The sequence below is a fragment of the Perna viridis genome, chromosome 8, assembly GCF_037379345.1.
Source record: "Perna viridis isolate PV_CMFRI_1.1 ecotype Kerala chromosome 8, ASM3737934v1, whole genome shotgun sequence".
NCBI lineage: Eukaryota > Metazoa > Mollusca > Bivalvia > Mytilida > Mytilidae > Perna > Perna viridis.
This window is the reverse complement of record NC_142452.1, coordinates 33,733,814-33,753,958: the sequence shown is the minus strand read 5'-3', so window position 1 is coordinate 33,753,958 and position 20,145 is coordinate 33,733,814. Positions and strand designations below refer to the sequence as shown.

At 33.0% G+C, this 20,145-nt stretch overlaps 2 long non-coding RNA genes across 2 annotated transcripts; one reads left to right on the top strand and one right to left on the bottom strand.

Moving 5' to 3' along the window:
- Window positions 1–8,847: 8,847 nt before the first annotated feature.
- LOC148610312 (uncharacterized) lies at window positions 8,848–14,563 on the top strand. The gene is made up of 3 exons (XR_015914552.1): window positions 8,848–8,989; window positions 9,608–9,714; window positions 13,796–14,563. It is a non-coding gene; the product is annotated as an uncharacterized LOC148610312 (long non-coding RNA).
- Window positions 14,564–15,686: 1,123 nt separating this feature from the next.
- Window positions 15,687–17,826, bottom strand: LOC148610311 (uncharacterized). The gene is made up of 3 exons (XR_015914752.1): window positions 17,550–17,826; window positions 16,898–16,987; window positions 15,687–16,112 (listed from the first exon to the last, which is right to left on the bottom strand). It is a non-coding gene; the product is annotated as an uncharacterized LOC148610311 (long non-coding RNA).
- Window positions 17,827–20,145: the final 2,319 nt, after the last annotated feature.

Genomic DNA, 20,145 nt, shown 5'->3' with positions numbered 1-20,145 from the left:
AAATAAGTTTTCATGGTGCAGATGGATAAAATGATGGCATGGTGAGTCACACATGTATAGGTCACAAGATTTTGTTTTAAAAATGTTGTTCATTTTTCATTTCTTTCTTTCAATGTTTTTATGCGTTATCAAACACATGGAGATGCACTACAAATTAGTAGAACAAGAACAGACATGGGGAAATATAACGAATGCACCAGCGTGTAACCTAAATACAAAATAGGAAATACTTCAATAAATCACCAAAAAGGTCTTCAATATGTGTAAACACACCATTAAGTAAGCACTGGAAGACCATTACAACAAAGTAATAAAATCCACGATATCTGAACAATAACAATTCTTCAAAAAGATAGTTAGACAGGGGGACAATTTTTAGCGTTAATGTTCTGAAATATCGGTGGGTTATTTATATGATTGTTTCCGTCAAACTGTGCATGTTGCAAAATTATCGGTCTTAAAATTGCGTTGAGTTCAGTGATTTAGGGGAAGCAACGTCTCTCTGCATTTTATTGGTTTGGCTCAAGCAAAATAATATGTATCATTGTGAAAATCGATTAAATACCGGTTTCCTCTGTGTCAGAACATATGTGTGAATTAGGAAATACACCTTCTGGTTGATTGTTGCACCTATATGATGAAATCAAGTTTATTTTGTAAATCCAGGACATTTGTTTTTATTCATAATAAAAACAAGGAGAAAACAATTATGGTAAATTTGTATGTTTTGCTGAAAACTTTAAAATAATGTGTCTTTTCTCTGCCGTATATCCTGTATTTTATAGATTTTTAATACCAATACGAAGTCATCATACTGGTAATCAATACACATTTACCCTTGACCGTATAAGCACTGAGCCTAATTTGAGTCTGACAAGAAGTTATTTTTAACCTTAGCATGTCAACCTGGAACCCATACTGGATAACTTCTGTATGTGTAGTAAAATCCTGGACGGCAACCAGTAATACAAAGTAAGGTCTTACAAGTTTCATATCTTTAAAACAAGACATTGTTTGCAACTCAAATTTTATAAAGATATGAAGTGAAATAAATTCTAGTTAATGTAAATTGTAGAATGTATAATAATTCTTAAAGTGCAAATATATTCAACTTTCATTCTCTTACCGGTTACACCTGCATCATATTATTTGTGTAGAACTGCATTCTATAAACTACTTACGAATAAAATCAAATATATATATAGTATAATGAAGGTTTATAACAAAATTACCAAGCTAATAAAATCTAGGCGGCGGTCAAAAGGAAAGTCCGTATAACTAATGGCAATATCGGGTAAAAACCGGAAAGCAATGGCCCTGATTTGGTGCAGGCATTTCCGAAAGGAAATGCGGGTTTAACCATGTTTTGTAGCGCGCTAAATCTCCTACTTTCATCAGAGTTAATCATTTCCAGTATATTTTATTTTCATTCAGTACTAGAGAATGTCATTATGTGTTTGATAAGCTAAATGCTTTTCTCTAACCATACACAAAGTGTTCGCCATCGGATAGCAAGGCACTTTGTTCCATGTTGTTAGTTATTATTTTTATTAATTCCTTCAATCAGTAAAAAGTTATAAGTGGATATTATTTAAATTCATTTTGTTGTCTGAGAAATTTAACAGAAGGATGTACAGCTTAATTTTGATCATTTACAAACGATTAGTCTGTCTCACCTGAGATCGTATGCGAAAGAGAAAGAGGTAGTATGACTCCTTTGTGATTCTGTGGTGGTATAATTTTAAAGTTTTATCGATTCCCATTACGAGTAAAGTACAACGATAAATGATATTTTTTTTCTTAGAACTGGTCATTTACTTTAATTTGAAAGGATGAGAGTACATTTTTTTTCAACACCATGTAATTACATGTAATTAGAACGACAATTCAAGACCTCTTTCGAGAACTTAATACAATTTCAAGCCCTTATACCTTAGTTACTTAGGAAGTCAAAGGAAAAGTTTTTAGAAACGGCCATTGTCCTTTTTGATATTTTTCCCGTCTATTGCAGAAGGCAGATATTGAATGCAAGATTTCTTTCTGATCAAAAGGTATATCATCCTAATGATGTTCTTAAAAGGAATGACCATTTATCGTTGATGTAGAGATGATAATATATTTATTTGTTCAATGCACCATTTACCTGAGTCCTAGAATTTGCTTAAGCCATATTGATATTGTGTACGCTAATAAAAGATAGGAGATGTGGTATGATTGCTAATGAAATATTCATTCACTAGATGCAAATCAACGAAAAAATAAACGTCTACACGTCATTACACGGTATGATGGACAAAACCCATATCATAAAGCAAGTTGCAAAAGGCTCCAAACCAATTGACGCGAAACTATTCACAAGAGACAAATATCGAACTAATCTTTAGAAAAAAAAAACGTTAAACGAATAACAGTACACATATAAAACAACGGCAACCACGCGACTACAGGTTCCTGGCTTGGGACAGAAACATATAATATGTGGCGGGGTAAAGCACGTTTGTAAATACTGAACCCTCATCCTAACCTGATTTCTCGTTACGGGGTGTAAATCTACCCCATTAGAACGTATATGTTCACCATGTCATAGTTTTCCTTTACTCTTTTGTCTACCCTGGAATTGACGTTTAATGAGCAATTCGGAGTATGTTTCTAGAAAAGCAGAGGACATTTACCCTACCAGTGCACCTGATTCATACTCCATTCATACTCCAAGGTTTTAGTGAAGCCAAAGTTGCTCCGCGTATTATTTTGGTTGTTTAGTTTCTTTTTTGTGTGTGTGTTTGTTTTTCCTGTCTGGTCTTAATCCCACTGCTTAATCACTGGATTGCATTTTTTTTATTTCCACTGAATATTAATTCCCTCTGGTTCTTACTCAAGAAAACGGTTTTCTTTGTTCGAAGTATTACGTGTAAGTCTGTGTAAGAATAAGGCAAAATAGGAAAAATCAGAAACACGCATGTCAAAATCCTAACGATCTGACAATATAATTTTAACAGAGTTCTCTATTTGCAAAAAAACAAAGCTGAATAATCTCTGCATCACTCCATCTGTTCAGATATTTTCTAAAGGAATGTTACAAAAATGAAATTTATGACGGCTATCCGCCCTTGAATTGCTTATTCTCGATGCATTTCAATCGATGCAGTTTTGATGACATAAAATGATATGGAAAATCATGTCCCTTTTCCTTGATTTTGATGGTGCAAATAGTTAAATGGTGGGATTTCTTATACTCTGTTTCACCCTCTTCCTGATTCTTTCAGAGACTGACACATAATTCCTATAATTCTAGTAAGGGAAAAAAATTCATACATATGTTTATGTTTTAAAGCCAAAGAAACACGACATTTCCCCCTTTTCCCTATTTTATAAGGTACAGGAAAAGGATAGTATGTGTGACGTAATTAATAAATTTCAGCATACAAAAGAATGACAAATGCCTATCCTTAAATACCTGACAGAACCTTATGGTAAAAAAATGATTTAGGATTGTAAATAAAAAGAAAGAAAAAAAAAGATTATACATTTGCATAATGTCTTTCTGTATCTTCAGACTTTTTTTATTCGGTTCGCTCCATTGTGTATGTAGATGTCTTTGCGTCATGTGTTCATGTTTAGGCCATGTTTTTTTTTTTGTATTTGAATCATCCCACTGCTGGCGCTTCGGTTTTTTTTATTTTGCCGATATTCAGACACTTTTTGTATTTATAAAACACTCCTCAATAAGATAAAATATAGACCGATCCAAAAAAAAAAATTAAAAATAAATAAAGCAAAACATTTCTTACGAAGATAAATGTTTGGTCACTGTTTATTTACGTTGATTTTTTATGGATTTAATTATATACTGTATAAAGTCAATATCTTTTTTTAGTAAAATCATACTCAAACGTTTGACCAATCTTTTAAGGAATGTTAATATATGACCATACGGCAGATCAATTTTACGTGTTTGTTGAATTTTGCGATTTTTCAAGAAATTTAGAAATCAAGTCTTTTTTGTGTGTGTTTTGCGGATTTGAAGAAGTATTGTTTTCTAGTTGTTCAGCTGAATTTCGCGGCATTATAATTAGGCATCTCACTTAACATTGTAAAAAAACCAAAAACAGAACCTCGCATATTATTTTCTGTATGGAAGTATTGTTTTTTTTGTATACAAACAGAACGAAATGTCTAACATTTTTTTTTATAATTTCATTTATTTAAACCATGACCAACAGGGCCTTAATTAATATCCGAAACAGATTTTGTAGCTCCTTCGTCCATACGTTTAATTGACGTAGGAGATACGTGGACCTCTGCTTGGAGATTGGGCTTTATTATACGAATGCTAAGGAGGTCCATGTGACAAACTTAAAACAATGCTTCCCTTCACATACAATTATTCGAAAGAATAAATGAACGGAACGATTTATCAAGTTGCTACCTGTGTATATATTTAACATTGGGACAACTAAACACAAATTTTACAGATACCAAATAATGATAAAATTATGCGAACCCATTTAAAAAGCGAAAGCAGACTTTTACATGAAAATGTGATACGAATGAATTTATCCTGTAATATTGATAGTAATAATTCGTCATACATAATCATATCAAATTGCTATTATATGACAGATTTAATGGTGTTTAATACTTATGATTCCAATCACGAAAATCGGAAAATGCATTCACTGCCATTCACACCCCATTCTTTTAACTCTCAATTAAGTAAAATAGGAATCCAACGTAAAACGACCATTTGAATTCGAAGCAAAAAGGGGCAACCGTTAACAATTTTCATGGAATTTAAACAGTTGAAAAATATTTTATCTTAGTCGATGTAGAAAATCATCAACCTATTCATAAAGCAAGAAAAATACTTATGCTAATACAGTTTTGATTATCTTGTTTCAATGTGAAATATTTCATCTTAATTTCCCACAATAAGACTTAAAATTGTTTGTAAATTGATTTATACATTCCTAAAAAAAAAAACAGTACACCATATGGTTTCTTCCTTTTCAGTAAATTTTAAACATAAATCACTGGAGCGGTCTCTCTATTTAGTCAGTCAGCGCCCAATTACGTAATTATTTGATCCACAATTGAATAATAGCAGATTTCCAACTCTACATCAGACGGTAAGTTTCACATTTTATACTTTTTTTTTCACTTACAGCGAATAGAATTGTCTGATGCACTGTCTTAGGTAGTTACCTGGGCACATGGTCACAACGTTTCATAGCTGGATCTGCAAAATGTACCACCAAACCTCTTTCAAAACTTTTAACTTCTATACTCACAACTGTCAAAGAGGGTCTACAGTCCTACCACAACACTTGTTACTCCCGCAGTATTATTAATTCAATGTGGATCCTGAAAAATTCGAAAGATATTTTGGAGACAATCAGTTCAAGACTATTATCTGAATATAATAGCATTAAAATCTATGACTTTTCAAAACTGTATACTTCTGTTCCCCATACTCAGTTAAAATCCCGACTTAAAAACATTAAGCATCGTTGTTTTTCCAAAAAAGATGGTTCACCTTGATACAAATATATATTTCTTGGTAGAGATTCATAATACTTCGTAGGAAATAATTCCAAATCATCTTGCAAATATACAGAGGAAGATGTTTACAAAATGCTGGAATTTTTAATCGACAACATATTTGTCCAGTGTGGTGGACGTGTTTTTCAACAAACGGTCGGAATTCCAATGGGAACAAATTGTGCTCCTTTACTTGCTGACCTATTCCTTCACTCTTATGAGGCTGACTTTATAGCTGATTTGATCAGGAAGAAAGAATATCGTTTGGCTAGATCCTTCAATCTCAGTTTCCGCTATATAGATGACGTATTATCTTTAAACAATCCTAATTTCGGGGATTTGATGAATCGCATTTACCCGAAAGAACTTGAGATAAAGGATACTACAGACACTGTGAAGTCAGCCTCATATCTTGGCCTACATTTAGAAATCGATGGTAAAGGAAAACCATTGACCAAACTTTACGACAGACGTGATGACTTTTCATTCAGAATTGTCAACCTTCCTTTCATCTGTGGCAACATCCCTTCAGCTCCTGCGTATGGTGTGTTCATATCACAACTCATACGTTATGCCAGAGCTTGCCGAAACTACGCAGACTTTTTGCATCGTGCTAGAACTCTAGCAAATAGGCTTCTGGAACAGGGTTATGTTGCTACAAGATTGAAGTCATCACTACAAATGTTTTATGGTCGTCATCATGAACTCGTGGATCGTTTTGGTATATCCATCTGTACCATGAAAACTGATGTATTCAACAGGTCATAGTTTTCTTTTCCTCGTTTGTCTACCACGGACTTGACTTTTTATGAGCAACTCGGCGGGTGTTTCTAGAAAAGCAGAGGACGCTTACCCTACCGGTGTAGCTGGTCCATGCTCCCAGTTTTTAGTGGAGTCCGAGTTGCTCATTTACCTTTGTTACTTTATGTTCTTTGTTGTGTATGTCTGTTTTCCATGTCTGGTCTTTATCCCTGGATTACATTCTTTTGATTACCGCTATAACCTTGGTTCCCTTGATTACTCTTATACAATATACCTTTACATATATTTGTGTCTAGTTTAAATCTCTCTATTGTGAAGTTTAATACCAAAGGCAGTTCGACAGGTGATTGTTATTTAATCAAGAGAAGATCCTGTCAGATCCCTGAGAAACAAAATTGTATGTGTAGTTTTGTTGTAAATCTGAATTAAGCTAAAACAAATCAGAACAAGCACTAAGAAATCCTTGTTTTTATAATTCATTACATATTCATATATATTGTCATAGACGGGCGAGTGGTCCTCCATAAGTTAATTGGTCAGAGCTCCTCGTTGTTTTAAAACAATGATAAGATATGCTGCTTCAATATTATATTAAATGAAGTTCATTTTTATTCATACACGTACATGTAATTCTGTAAGTCAACAAAGATGATGATGGCCTTCCGAATTCTCCAAATATATATATATATAACTATAAAGTATAAGGCGGGGAGTGTCAGTGTGGTGGGATATCGCATCCTATGAAACTATTTTTATATATAATGTCAGGAAACAAATTTAACTTAAAAAACTTTCTTCTTATTTTGCGACTGCTTGATTTCTTAGGATCTTAATGTAGAACGTATGAAAATCAAGCCCCGTGCAGGCCCGGGTGTCAAAAGAATAGGCCTGCAGCAGCGCTAAGCTTGTCGTAAAAGGCGACTAAATAGTGCTCAGAACCCTAGCCCACAGAGCAACTGGGTTGTGTGCCCCAGGTGGTGGAATGGGGTACCCCTTGCGTGTTTCATGCTGGGATTGTCAGGTTATAATACGGAAAACCTGACCGCAAACCATAGTGGTGCTCCGTGTTGGGAAAGATGTCACGTTCCACGCACGTTAAAGAACCCTGCTGTAGTATTCGATAGGAGTAGGAACCTTTCCGCTCCGCCACAGGAGGCTAAATTGTCCGACCCTACCCACCTTTCCCTATTTCCAGTGGCAATCAAAATTGTCGACCCCATTATCCTTTTGTCCCATCCCATTTTTCATTTCATCATCATTTCATGTTCATTTATCATCCACTTCATGTTCATCGTCTGAATATAGCTGAAATATTGCTGCTCAGGCATTTAACCCCAACAATCAATCAATCAATCATGAAAATCAAATTGAAAGTAAATACTCGCCATTGTTGTTTGTATTGTAGAGGTATCTATAAATAGTAACAATGCCTGGAATATGTGTACTGCCTATACACGACAGCACATAGTTATTATAGCTTGTATTTTTATTTTGAAATGTTTATTTACGACTTTTAGTCAGCTAAAGATCCATTTCCGATCATTATAACGGCTATGTATCTATTTTCGTAAGTTTCTTTTTTTTCAGTAAGCTCATGTCATAAAGTTGACATGTGCACTGGCATGCGATATGACATGATGCTTCAGCTTCCCGCCTTATAGTTTGTTTGTTTGTTGGGGTTTAACGTCCGAGCAGCAATATTTCAGCTATATTCAGACGATGAACATGAAATTGATGATAAAATGAACATGAAAAGATGAAATGAAAAGGGAATGGGACACAAGGACAATGGGGTCGAAAAATTTTGATTGCCACTGGAAATAGGGAGAGGCGGGTAGGGTCGGGCAATTTAGCCCCCTGTGGCGGAGCCCTATGGTTCCTACTCCGGGAGAATACCACAGTAGGGTTATTTAACGTGCGAGGAACGTGGCATCTTTCCCAACACGGTGCACCACTATGGTTTGCGATCAGGTTTTCCGTATTATAGCCTGACAACCCCAGCATGTAACACGCCAGGGATACCCCATTCCACCACCTGGGGCACACATCCCAGTTGCTCTGTGGGCAGAGCGCCCTAGCCTCCGGCTAGGGTTCTGAGCACTATCTAGTCGCCTTTTACGACAAGCTTACCGCTGCTGCAGGCCTATTCTTTTAACACCCGGACCTGCACGGGGCTTATAGACTCTCGGATGCCGGCAGAAGTATTCATAACTGGCCGGCATCTCAAAATACTCAAAAAGGAGTAAATATATATTCTAGTCAGCTCAACACCAAGACTTTTACAATTATATATAAAACCTTCGTTTAAATTTCCCGGCATAAAACTTTGAATAAAGATAACTTATTATTTATGCTTGACCTCATCACAATGTCGCTAAGGACGCTAAATACACGAACGCTGATTGTAAACGCAGTTCCTTAAAAAATAGTAAAAGTGAATTGACTTTACAGATTGAAACTATCAGATAAATAATTGAAAACTTTTAAACTTTGACTGAAATGCAAAAGATTTCTGTTTCTTGATAAAATAGAGATAATGATTATATCCAAAAATAAACACTTCCGGTTATGCCGGCGTGCTGACAAAATGAAGGTAGTCAATGAAATCTTGACTTTTAAAGATAGCGGACATATTAGCAAAAGTATGACGATTCTACTGAAGCTGCAAATAGCTTGCATCTTTCGAATGGTAAACATTCATCCTTAAACGCACAAAATTCCTTAATTTCAACAAAAATAGCCCATATTACTCCATCCCATAAATCTCATTACTTTTGTTTTGAGCTTTTATCAAATGAAACATTTCCCAAATTATAACGTAAATGTAACAACAGTAAGCTTATGATAATGGAAAATGAAAAAAATTTGATGTTAATCAAATATTAAAAGACATTAAATGAACAAGGAATGCCTTCCTTGTGGTTATTACAATATATATTTCCTCGGCAAGTGAATATAAAAGAAGACTTATATTGAGAGACAATCAAGATAATCAATATCTACGAAGATCTTTTTTTTTCTTTTTACATAAATGTACATGTACATATTTAATACAAGAATTGCAAATGAAGTAAAAAAATAATATTGTCTAAGGTATCTATATGGAAAATCAATGTCTAAAACGATCGCGTGCTTCTAAAATACATGTACATATTTCATGTAAGAATTGCAATGGAAAAAAAAAGACTTTGATAATTGGAAGAACTTGGCTCGCTTCGATTGTTTCCTTTTCTACTAAATTACATGTTTTCCTTTCTTTATCTTTTTAAGCAATGATATCACATTTATTTCAAAATTTTTGTTTCAGATGGCATCTGAATTCCAAATATAAATTGTAGCTTTCTGTTGATTTCCAGGGAAACATCTAGTTGTAAAGCAATGTATAAAACATATATGAAGACATTTACCCGTAAGGTATGTTTCTACATGGTTATTTCTTTGGGTTATGAGGTATAAAAGCTTAAATTTTGTAATAAAATATCTATGCTTTTTTTCCTATTTGTACCACGCCTTATTCATATTTTGCTTAATTCCTCAACAGAGTAGTACTGAATTAAATAATATGTATATTAAACTGGCTCACACAAAGAATCAATCGATCGGGAATCTTGTTTGGTTGTTATCCCTGCTAATATTTTATCCACGAAATCGTTATTTCAAAAGATTCAATGTGTTGGAACTTGTTGGCCTCTGGGTATGAAAGATAAAGGGGTCTTTGAAATTATTCAAGCTTTTTCATCAGACTTGCGAATTTCAAAAAAGAAATGAAAACTGTGTGAACTATATATCATTCAATTCGTTGATTTTTATGCTGATCAAACATTTGAACTCTATTGCTGTACACTTTTTGTCAATTAATATAAAAAATGATAAGGTTAAAAAAATATTGTGAGATCTGTTAAATCGGTGAAGTAATTCCTTTAATTTTTACTAGAACTCTTTTGACGGTACCCTCAATACACTATGAAAACTAAAAGATAAAAAAAATAAGTCCTTCAATATAATGTCGAGATTGGCTGAAGAGTTTCATTTGCGAAGTCTATATATAGAAGGCTCTGTTTGAAACATAAATGGCTAAAAATCGTTCCGTAGAAAATGTCTTTTTTGGTCGAGATTGTTAACCTTATAAATGCAGGCGCAGAGTGGGTGCCATGTTTTATTTTTATTAGGGACAAAAAGGGTCAAAGAAAGATATAAACTTACACATTTAAAATAACAAATATTAGGTTCAAAAGCTGTCGGTATGTTTGAACTGTAATTAGCCTTTTGGGAAATAGCTGGTCATAAAATCATCCGACGCAACCTGCATCATCTTCAATAAAATTAACATAAATATTGGCAAAAACCTGAGTTAATCTAAAAAAAGCACCAAAACAGAGAAGAAAGCAAAGGCATCAAATTCCTAATATATTTACATGGCTGGCCCGGACGTGAAACCAAGAAACACAGACTGTCTTATGCTGCTCCGCCCAATAAAATATTCTGAAAATTCATCCCGGATTTTTTTTTTATTATTTCTTTTTGGTGGGCGTTGGTGGTTGTTTTTTGTCGTTTGTTGTTGTTGTTTGTGTTTTTGAGGGTTTCTTTTTAGTTTTTTTTATATATTTTTTTGTTGGTTTACGTTTTTGTTTGTTTTTGTTTTTACTCTTTTAGACTCACAATTTAATGAAACTGATGTTACAAAATGATGTCCATTTCAATCTTCGAAATAAATTAGGGCCACAGTTGTTAACCATGTTTGTGGAATTTTCATAGTAATATAGCATTTCAACGTGGAATTTTAAGATGAAAAAGAAGTCATGATATAAATAAGACATATGCAAATTAAGATTGGAATTATGTCTATTAAATGTAAAAATAACTTTTCATAATTTCTTAAAACGAGATCAAAGTCATTAGCTTTAGACAAATCTGATTTACATAAGAAATTCATTGATTTTTAAATAATAATAAAAAAAAAACTTGCGCCATATGGTTTTCTTTTATGTCGTATAATTCAGAACATATATTCAATATTATGCAGGTATGAAGTCATGTTTCTCAGGCGGGGCTATGATGAGGGTAGTTAATCACTGGATCACGATCCTATCCCCCAGCCAATCAATGGTGCCACAATATGTTTTTTCATGATTTCTAGATCTGTCACTGATTAACTTTATCAAATCACAATGTACATTTGACACTAAGTCTCACATTTTTGACTTCTGTTACAGCGCTAGCAAAGTAGTGAACTATTTAAGAGAGGTGGTAATCCCTTGATTGAGTCACCATTATCTAATGAAATGTCTTGGATTCCAAACGTCCGGTTTTTAACTTGATAATGCCATTTGTTATACGCATATACCTTTTAGACTTTCTTTTGACTATTGCCTAAAGTTTATTAGTTTTCGTTAATGAGTTAGCCACCTTGGTTACAATACTCTTCATTTAGATAGTTAGCTGGACATACTTTATTCCATATCCATTTACATACATTTAAATCTAAATGTAGTTTAAATCTCCGTTTGAAACTGTAAATATCTTCGGCAGTTCGCCACGTAATTATCTCTATTTTTTTGCAAACCATCATTGCATGTGTTATTATGTCATTTTACTACTTACCTGCTCCTGTTTTTTACCTATTTTTTGCTCACATTAGTTTCAACAAAACTATCCATTTCAAATTTCAGTTCATATCTAGCTGACGAATGACTTCGTCGATTTTATTACCTTAAGTATCGTTTGGTTTATTGCAGTAGACCCTTTTGTCTTATTAAAAAAACCACGTAAATCAAGAAAGACTAATAGCCTGTTCGCTAAAAGCTTGAGGAGTACTTGTTTCTGCTTTTGATCTCATTTTGTATTGATATTATTAACAACAAAACTACTTATTTCAAATTCTAACTCATATTCAGCTAGTGTTGAATGAGAAAATCCTTTAACTTCGTCGAATTTAGATTAAGCTTAAAAAAGAATAAAAACAAATACTAGAGAAAATCAAAGTTCTATAATGGTTTTTGATAAATACGTCTATTTGAAGAAAAAAATTAGATATTCATAAGGAAACAGATAATTTAAAATACACACGAGAAAGAGAAATAGCATCATTTTATCGCATTAAACAATCAAAAGTTTTTTTTTCTAAATATATATGAAAATTCTAACATTTGGTTTCCTTCTTCCTGGATAAAAAGAAACGCTCATATCTATGTGGAAAATCCATATGTACTTAGATCGTGTGCTTCTTAAATACATGTACATTTTTAATGAAAGAATTGCAAATAAAAAAAAAATCTTTGATGACTTGAAGAAATTAACTCTTTCTTTTTATTCTCATCTAATAATTCTTAATTGATTTATTTAAAATTGACATATTGATGGAATTGCATTTTTAAAGGTTATTTACGTTATTTTCCTTATTATGTACCTAGTTTCAGGTAGCTGCAGGCTTTCAATTGTTTCTGTACTGACTTAAAACGTGATTCGAGAAGATCCAACTGCTGCTTGGGACTTGACCACTTATTAAATTCAAACGCGTAAATCTAACGAAAAAAAACGTAAAATGAGAGTCAGCAACATGTCATCTATTAATTCTCATACTATTTGAATAATTTATAATTCACCCAAAGAAGAATAGTCTATCGATCGGAAATCTTGTTTGTTTGTTAGCCATGATTAAGACTCCCATTTGTTATCTTATCTACAGCAGAAGCGATATTTCCAAATGAATGGACGCTTGTTATTATGGCGGTATATGGACAATATGTCATTCTGTAATAAGATATTTTGGCTGATCAAAATTTAAAAAAAAAGTGATGAATGGTTCTAATCTCTTGCCGGTTGATTCAATTTCGTTCTCATCTTTTGCCTTTAAGTTGTAAGATCCGTTATGGCAGAAAAATCAGATACATTTTCCAATAGTTTATTGAAAACAATAAGGCCCGAACATCAGTCCTTCAAAATATAATGTACAATGAAATGCAAATAAGTTGATATATTCAAACCTCAAAAACGAATTTGAATAAATATTGATTAGTTTTCAATTAGTTTATTTGTTCTGTTATTGTTTTTATAAGTCGTTTGATAGTTCAGTCAACAATGCAAAATTTTACTTTAAAACTAAACAAAGTGAAACAGAAAATTTAAAAGTTCTTATCTATAGCATTATGAACCAAATAAATACAGAAAAAAAGTCTCACAACATTAATCTTTCGGAAATATCAAAATAAGAATTTCAATTTTCTTATGGAAATTAAAATTGATAAGGGGAAATAATCAAGCTACCAAAGAAATATATGTAAGAACAACAAACTATCATGCTATTGTCAACATCAGGGCAAGTCCTTAACAATACACTCCTTGATTGGATGAAGGCATAAGTTGTCCAACAACTATGTAACCGCATAGCTAAATTAATGAAAGATAAGGCTTGTCTAGACCAGATTACATAAATAATTGATATCGAACGGTCCTTTCAATGGAAATCTACACTATACATCAACTTCATTCATTTCAGAAGGCGTTTGACAGAGTAAATAGACTCACGTTGTTTGATCATGAGGCACTGGGCTGCTAGATCTTCTTTCAAATAAAACCAACCAAATGCAGGACAAAACATCAATGTTTGAATCGGTAGCTGCAGCCATATGACTTAGAATCAACAGAATGAAGACAAAAGTCATGCGAATCAGTGTCAATAGCACAGAGCATAATGTTCTGAGAAATTGTGAACTGAAGGAAGTAACATAATTCACCTTTCTACATTGCATCCCGTGTTGTTGAGTTACTAGGATGAACAGAGAATGACATTTAGGTGGAAATATACATGCTAAATAAAGTGTAAAATGCTAGAGATATCTCAAAATCTACCAAGAAGTGGATATCCGAACCCAATGTCAGGGGAGTTGAAACCAGGAGAACAACCGTTACCTCAGACAACAAGAGCTAATCATTTATCAACAGATATTTCTGAGGAAAATATGAAATCTTTTGACCAAAGTACATTTTCATCCATGACCTATGGTAGAATACTAAACAACTTCCATCTCCCACGCTGAAACAAAATATGTACACTATTGATGTTTTAATGCATGTATACTCTTTAATAATGTGCACGCCTGTTTTTCGGATTATTAAAACTATGCATTTAAATGTTTTGCGAGTGTTCATGGATTATTTCAGAAGACAACATTTGTAATGAGTTGCCTTAAGAACAATGGGATGTACAAAGATTTTGTAGGACTATTAAGAATTGTGTATGGTAAAGGCTTGGGTTAACATTTCAACAAATTTCGAATTTGTAATAAATTAAAAAACAAATGACAAAAAACAAAACAAAACAAAAAAAAAACCCAAAAAAAAAACACGACGCTTTGTTCAAGAGTAATTAAGGGAACCAAGATTCTAGCGGAAATCAAAAGAATGTAATCCAGCGACAAAGACAAGAAATGGAAGAAGACTCATACAGTAAAAACATGAAATCACCAAGATAATACGTACAGAGCAACAACAGTAAATGAGCAAGTCGGACTCCACTAAAACTGTGACCAGGTGCCCCGGTAGGGTAAGCGTCCTCTGCTTGTCTAGAAGCACCCGCCGAGTTGCACATAGTAAGTCAAGTTCGGGTTAAACGAAAAAGGAAAAGAAAACCATAACACATTTAACAAATTGATTTGAATGGTGCAGATGGATACTCTGCACCGGTCCATGAGTAGAGGAGCACAATGTATTTGTTGAAAAACGCGTCAACCACACTGGACAAATATTTTGTCAATAAAAGATGCCAGCATTTGGAAAACATCTTCTTTCGTATATTTGAAAATTTAATTGGAATCTTTTTTCCAAAATATGAAAAATCTCTATCAAGTAACAAACTCGTACTTTTATTTCAAATGCGACATGAATAACAAACTGACACTGGGAATTGAATAATTATACTGTTACACGTTTACATGGCACCAGTTAAACTTATTTAAGGTTCCCTGTCCTTTCATGTTTGTGTTATTCATTCGTAATCGCTGTACACTATAAAACTTATCAATATGAAATCACAAATTTCCTCTATAGAAGTTAAATGGAATTTTTGTATAGTTGTTGTGATAAACAGAAATACTCGGGTCATAAATGTCGTCAGATATATTCTGAAACGTTACGAGTTCCTAAAAATGATAACACAATTTTCATAAAATATTCGATTATACAAAATGACAAACATCTTAAAAAATAAAGCGGCTGTTTTATACGTTTATTTTTACTTTCCATATGTAGCTTATTAAAATGAACGTAACATAGAAGAAACGTGTAGTTAATTTGCAATTTTGCTGTTAGTGAAACTGAAGTTATTAATAAGCATTGCAGCTAAAGTCTAGTCATTTACTTCATGAAAACGTTTTTTCGTGTTCCTATCTTTCAACTCTCAATTAAAATTATAGGTTTCTTTCTTTTACTCATTAAATATAAAATAATAGATATGGTATGATGCCAGTGAGAAAATAAACCATCAAAATTCAACGAAAGTTTAAACTTGTCACCACACCGTCTTCAATGATGGGTAAACCCAAGTTCTACCGTTTGTATTTTTGATGTCAGTGACATTGAAAATATATGTAAGCAATACAGCCAAACTCTATTGATTTACTCTCCATGTACTCTCGTGATAACGTAATTAATCTGTTCTGTATCTTTGAACTCTCGATTGAAATGACGAAGTTCATTCTCTTAGTCATTAAAGTGGCACCGTTCAGGATAACTTACAGGAACATAAGCCTGATCGGTGTGTGCGTCATTTCTTCGGTTAGTTCTCAATGGAATTCTGTGTCATTTAAATAGACCTTCTGCAAAAAAAAATTAACAAAATCAACAACATTTAGGTGATAATACCAATGTACTCAAGTAGCAGTCTTTGTAAGAATCACAAATTCTATAATATGTGATACATCCTAAAAAAGCCAATATATTTTTATTTTTGTAATTGTAGTAAATCTGTATGTGGAAATGTAATTCAATCCAATCCATCCACTCTTCACATTGAAACTGCAACAGTTTCTATTGTATTTTAGTGTCAATTACAGAGGGTTTTCCCATAATATTGATTTCTTTAGTACATTCTATATAATTTATAAATCATATGAACAAATACGCTTACCCTACCGATGCACCTTGTCCATGTTCTCAGTTTGTAGTGGAGTCCGACTTGCACATTCACTTTTGTTACTTTGTGTGTATTATTTTGTTTAATGTATATTGTTTGTTGTGTTTGTCTGTTTTCCATGTCTGATCTTTGTTTCTAGATTACATTCTGTCAGTCTGTTTTCCATGTCTGGTCTTTGTCCTTGTATTACATTCCGTTGATTTCTGCTAGAATATTGGTTCCCTTGAATACTCTTTTATGAAGGCCACATTATATTTTCATTTTCTGTTTACTTAGTAGCGAAAATATTATGTTACTGTGGTTAATATAATGGAAATCTGATTTGTCTAAACAATGGAATGACAAAAACAGAACAAAACAGTGTATAACAAACAACATGATTCAGTATCGAGAAACTGACCAAAATTGTTTTATTCATGAATTGAAGAAAGTAATGGGATATTATTTTTTTCTCATCACAAAACTGACCTCATTTCCAACAGAATAGAACTTTATTTTGGATGACAAAAATTACGAGACACACCAGTAGGCCGTGCATAAAGTTTGAGCTATCTATATCTGGAAAATAAGCACATATTTGAATGTCATGTAGATTTTCTGATTAGTTAAACTTCGGGTAAAAAATAAAATGGTATGTACACCAGTAATAAAATAATCCCTACCTAGTTGTATTACAAAGATGGTTTTATTTTCAAGATGCGGGAAAGCATTATTTTACGTCTAGCTGTTACATGATTTATTAAATTAACTAAAACTCCCAATCACTCATCTCATACTAAATTTTGTATTATATTAAATAAAAACAATGAAACATTCGTAGGCATTAAACTCAGACGCTTACCTTGTGAATTAAGATTAAATATATATGCTCCAGTCCCATTTAAATTATTCACATTACAGGATTGTGATTCATAGTCCTCTTTGGATTGAGACCTTATAAACATATTGGGAGAGCAAACCCGACAGGTTTTGAAATAGTGACATTACATGTTTTCTCGTGTTGCTGTCATATGTACAGATTATATTTATGATTTCATTCATGCGAACTGTTTTCCCTCATTTGTACCAATGGTAAATCTTTAATTAAAATATTGTGATGGAAAAAAATGTTTAAACTTACACTGGACATTAAGTTGGTAGGACTCATTCAAAGCGCTGCGTAGACAGTCGATGGTATTAAACACGCTATTGCCTGGCCATTCTGATTACGAGTTGACGTGAGTGTATAATTGCTATCATTGACATAGACGCCTTCATGTAGTTTTTATGGCCTTGAATCCAAGATATATTTCCGTTACCAATGCCAACTGGTAGTTTGCACATCAACGATATGTCAGCCTTTTCAGTGACAGTCATAGTGTTGTTTTTAATAAATGTGTGACCGGAAACAATCATAAGTGGATAATCTGTAGATAACATGTAAATGGAGATTTTTTTAATGTATTTATTTAAATGTAAATAATACAAGAAGAATACCATGAAAGAAGAGATACACAAGTCGTTTGTGTCTGCAATGAAACAGGAAATGCTCGCCCGTTTCATCGTCTGAATCCATCGCAAGTTTAAATGTGCCTCGTACAATTTATAATAATTCATATAAAATTTCATGTGATGTGTAACTAGTGCACCAATTATTCTCTTAGTGTGTTCGATGTCGTTTGGACTATTGCTTTTTTTCTCGTTTACTTTTTGGTATTTTTACTTTTTTATTGATGCGCTACGATTCTGAGCAATACAATTGAATGTCTTAAAACGTAATGCAATTGGATAGAAAATGTATTGTTCAAAATATTTTATTAAGCCTTAAAATTACGTGCAGCTATTTAATGTGCAGAATAACAACCAATATCTTATCAATTATATTTTCGTGAATGATTGTTCAACAATTTACAAAAAACTTACCTAGCAGTCTGACTTCAATGAAATTATTTCTAGAGAAAAATGAAAATATCAACACAACGATAATATTCAACTGTTTCTATTGAAGCTATAAGTAAATTGTCCTTTAATTCATATGACAGAAAATTGGCGAATTCTGGCCTTATTGATCCATTTTGATACAATGGGATTAGATCTTGTTTGCGGTTGGTCCAAAAAATAATTTCACTATTGCGGTTACAAGTGATGGTCAATATGTCTCCTGGTCGCTTATAAAACAACTGCGTCGAACACAAACTTCCTACAACAAGAAAATTATCATCATGCCTCCTTCTTGTGTTAGAGATTGCATTTTCTACTTAAAAATAGCCATGAATCTTAATTATAATATCAAAGTGTACATCAATTTTTAAATATGAAAGCCATTCTTAAATCAAATATCCCGCTTTGCCAACCGAATTCTAGCACGCCAAAAAAGTCTTCGATAAATATCAAGCGACGAGTATCCTATTTCTCGGTGTCGTCTGTAGTAAAGCCGCTATTTCAGCACGTCATCAAGTAATTCTTTTTTGTGTAGATGACCGGTGGCTTTATCATCAGATTAGTTGGCAATGCAGGTGAGGGAGTAAGACAATTAATGTCCATAAAAGTCTATTCACTCATGTACTGTATGATAATAATAATAATCATCATTGTCATCATTCGTAAAAGATTAAAACGGTTAATAACGTAACCGTTGAAAAGGCTTATTCGCCAGGGATATAATTATGATATTGTTGTTATTGGTATTGTTTTTGAACTGATTTTTCAGGCGTGTTTGCCTGCGCGATATTTTTGCGCGATATTTTTTTCACAGTGTCCAGATATTAAAGGGGTAGGGTTGTAATGACACCAAAATATTTTAACCCCGTCGCATATTTGTGCCTGCTCCTTGTCAGGAACTTCTGGCCTGTCTATTTCTTGTTCCGTTTTCACAATGTATGATATGCTACTTGCGTATATAGGGCACCTCTTTCCATCGCTGTATCTGTGATGATTTTGGGGCCATTTGCAACCTGCCCTTTGGTGTGAGTGTTTCCCTGTCGTTCATTGAAGACCAGTCGATGGTATTGAGCTGGCATTTTTATCCCAATGGGTTTGTGTGTCTTTGAAATATTCACCATACCCATTCTCGCTATATTATAAAATTATCAATAGGAAAAAAACTGAATTACTTAAAACAACTACCAGTAACCAACCCCTGCCCAACCTCAAAATTAAACAAAATATTACAAAAAACAAAGCAAAATATACAAACATGCATACCAACACCAAAAGTAAATAAAGAGAAAAGCAATAAACAAAATAAAACAAAATGAACTCAATGTAGAAGGTAAAATTGTGTTTTTGTTAGATGAAAAGTGGTTTTCCCATTAAAACAATTGAATAATAAGTTACCTTTTGCAAATTTGTTTTGAAAGAGCAGAACAATGGATTGGAAATACATCTTGACCTTGACCTTGAACCTTGACCTACAAACTACAAAGAAATATTTTTGAATTGAACATATATGAATTACATTAAGGTATAACATAAGGGTTCAAGTTGATCACAACGCAATTTGAACTATTTTCATAATATTGAAAGATTGTTGGAGCCATAATTATTATTATTGTAACATATGCATATCTTTAAAATCAAATTAAACCATTTTCCTCTTTAAATGAGAGCACATATTCATATAACGATTGTTTTTGTGTAATAACTTTTATAATTCCACATCTAAAGATTCATAAGTACCTCTCATCATTCCTTGATTTTGTATTTGATGAACGTATGTGAATGGGTCTGCCTTTCGG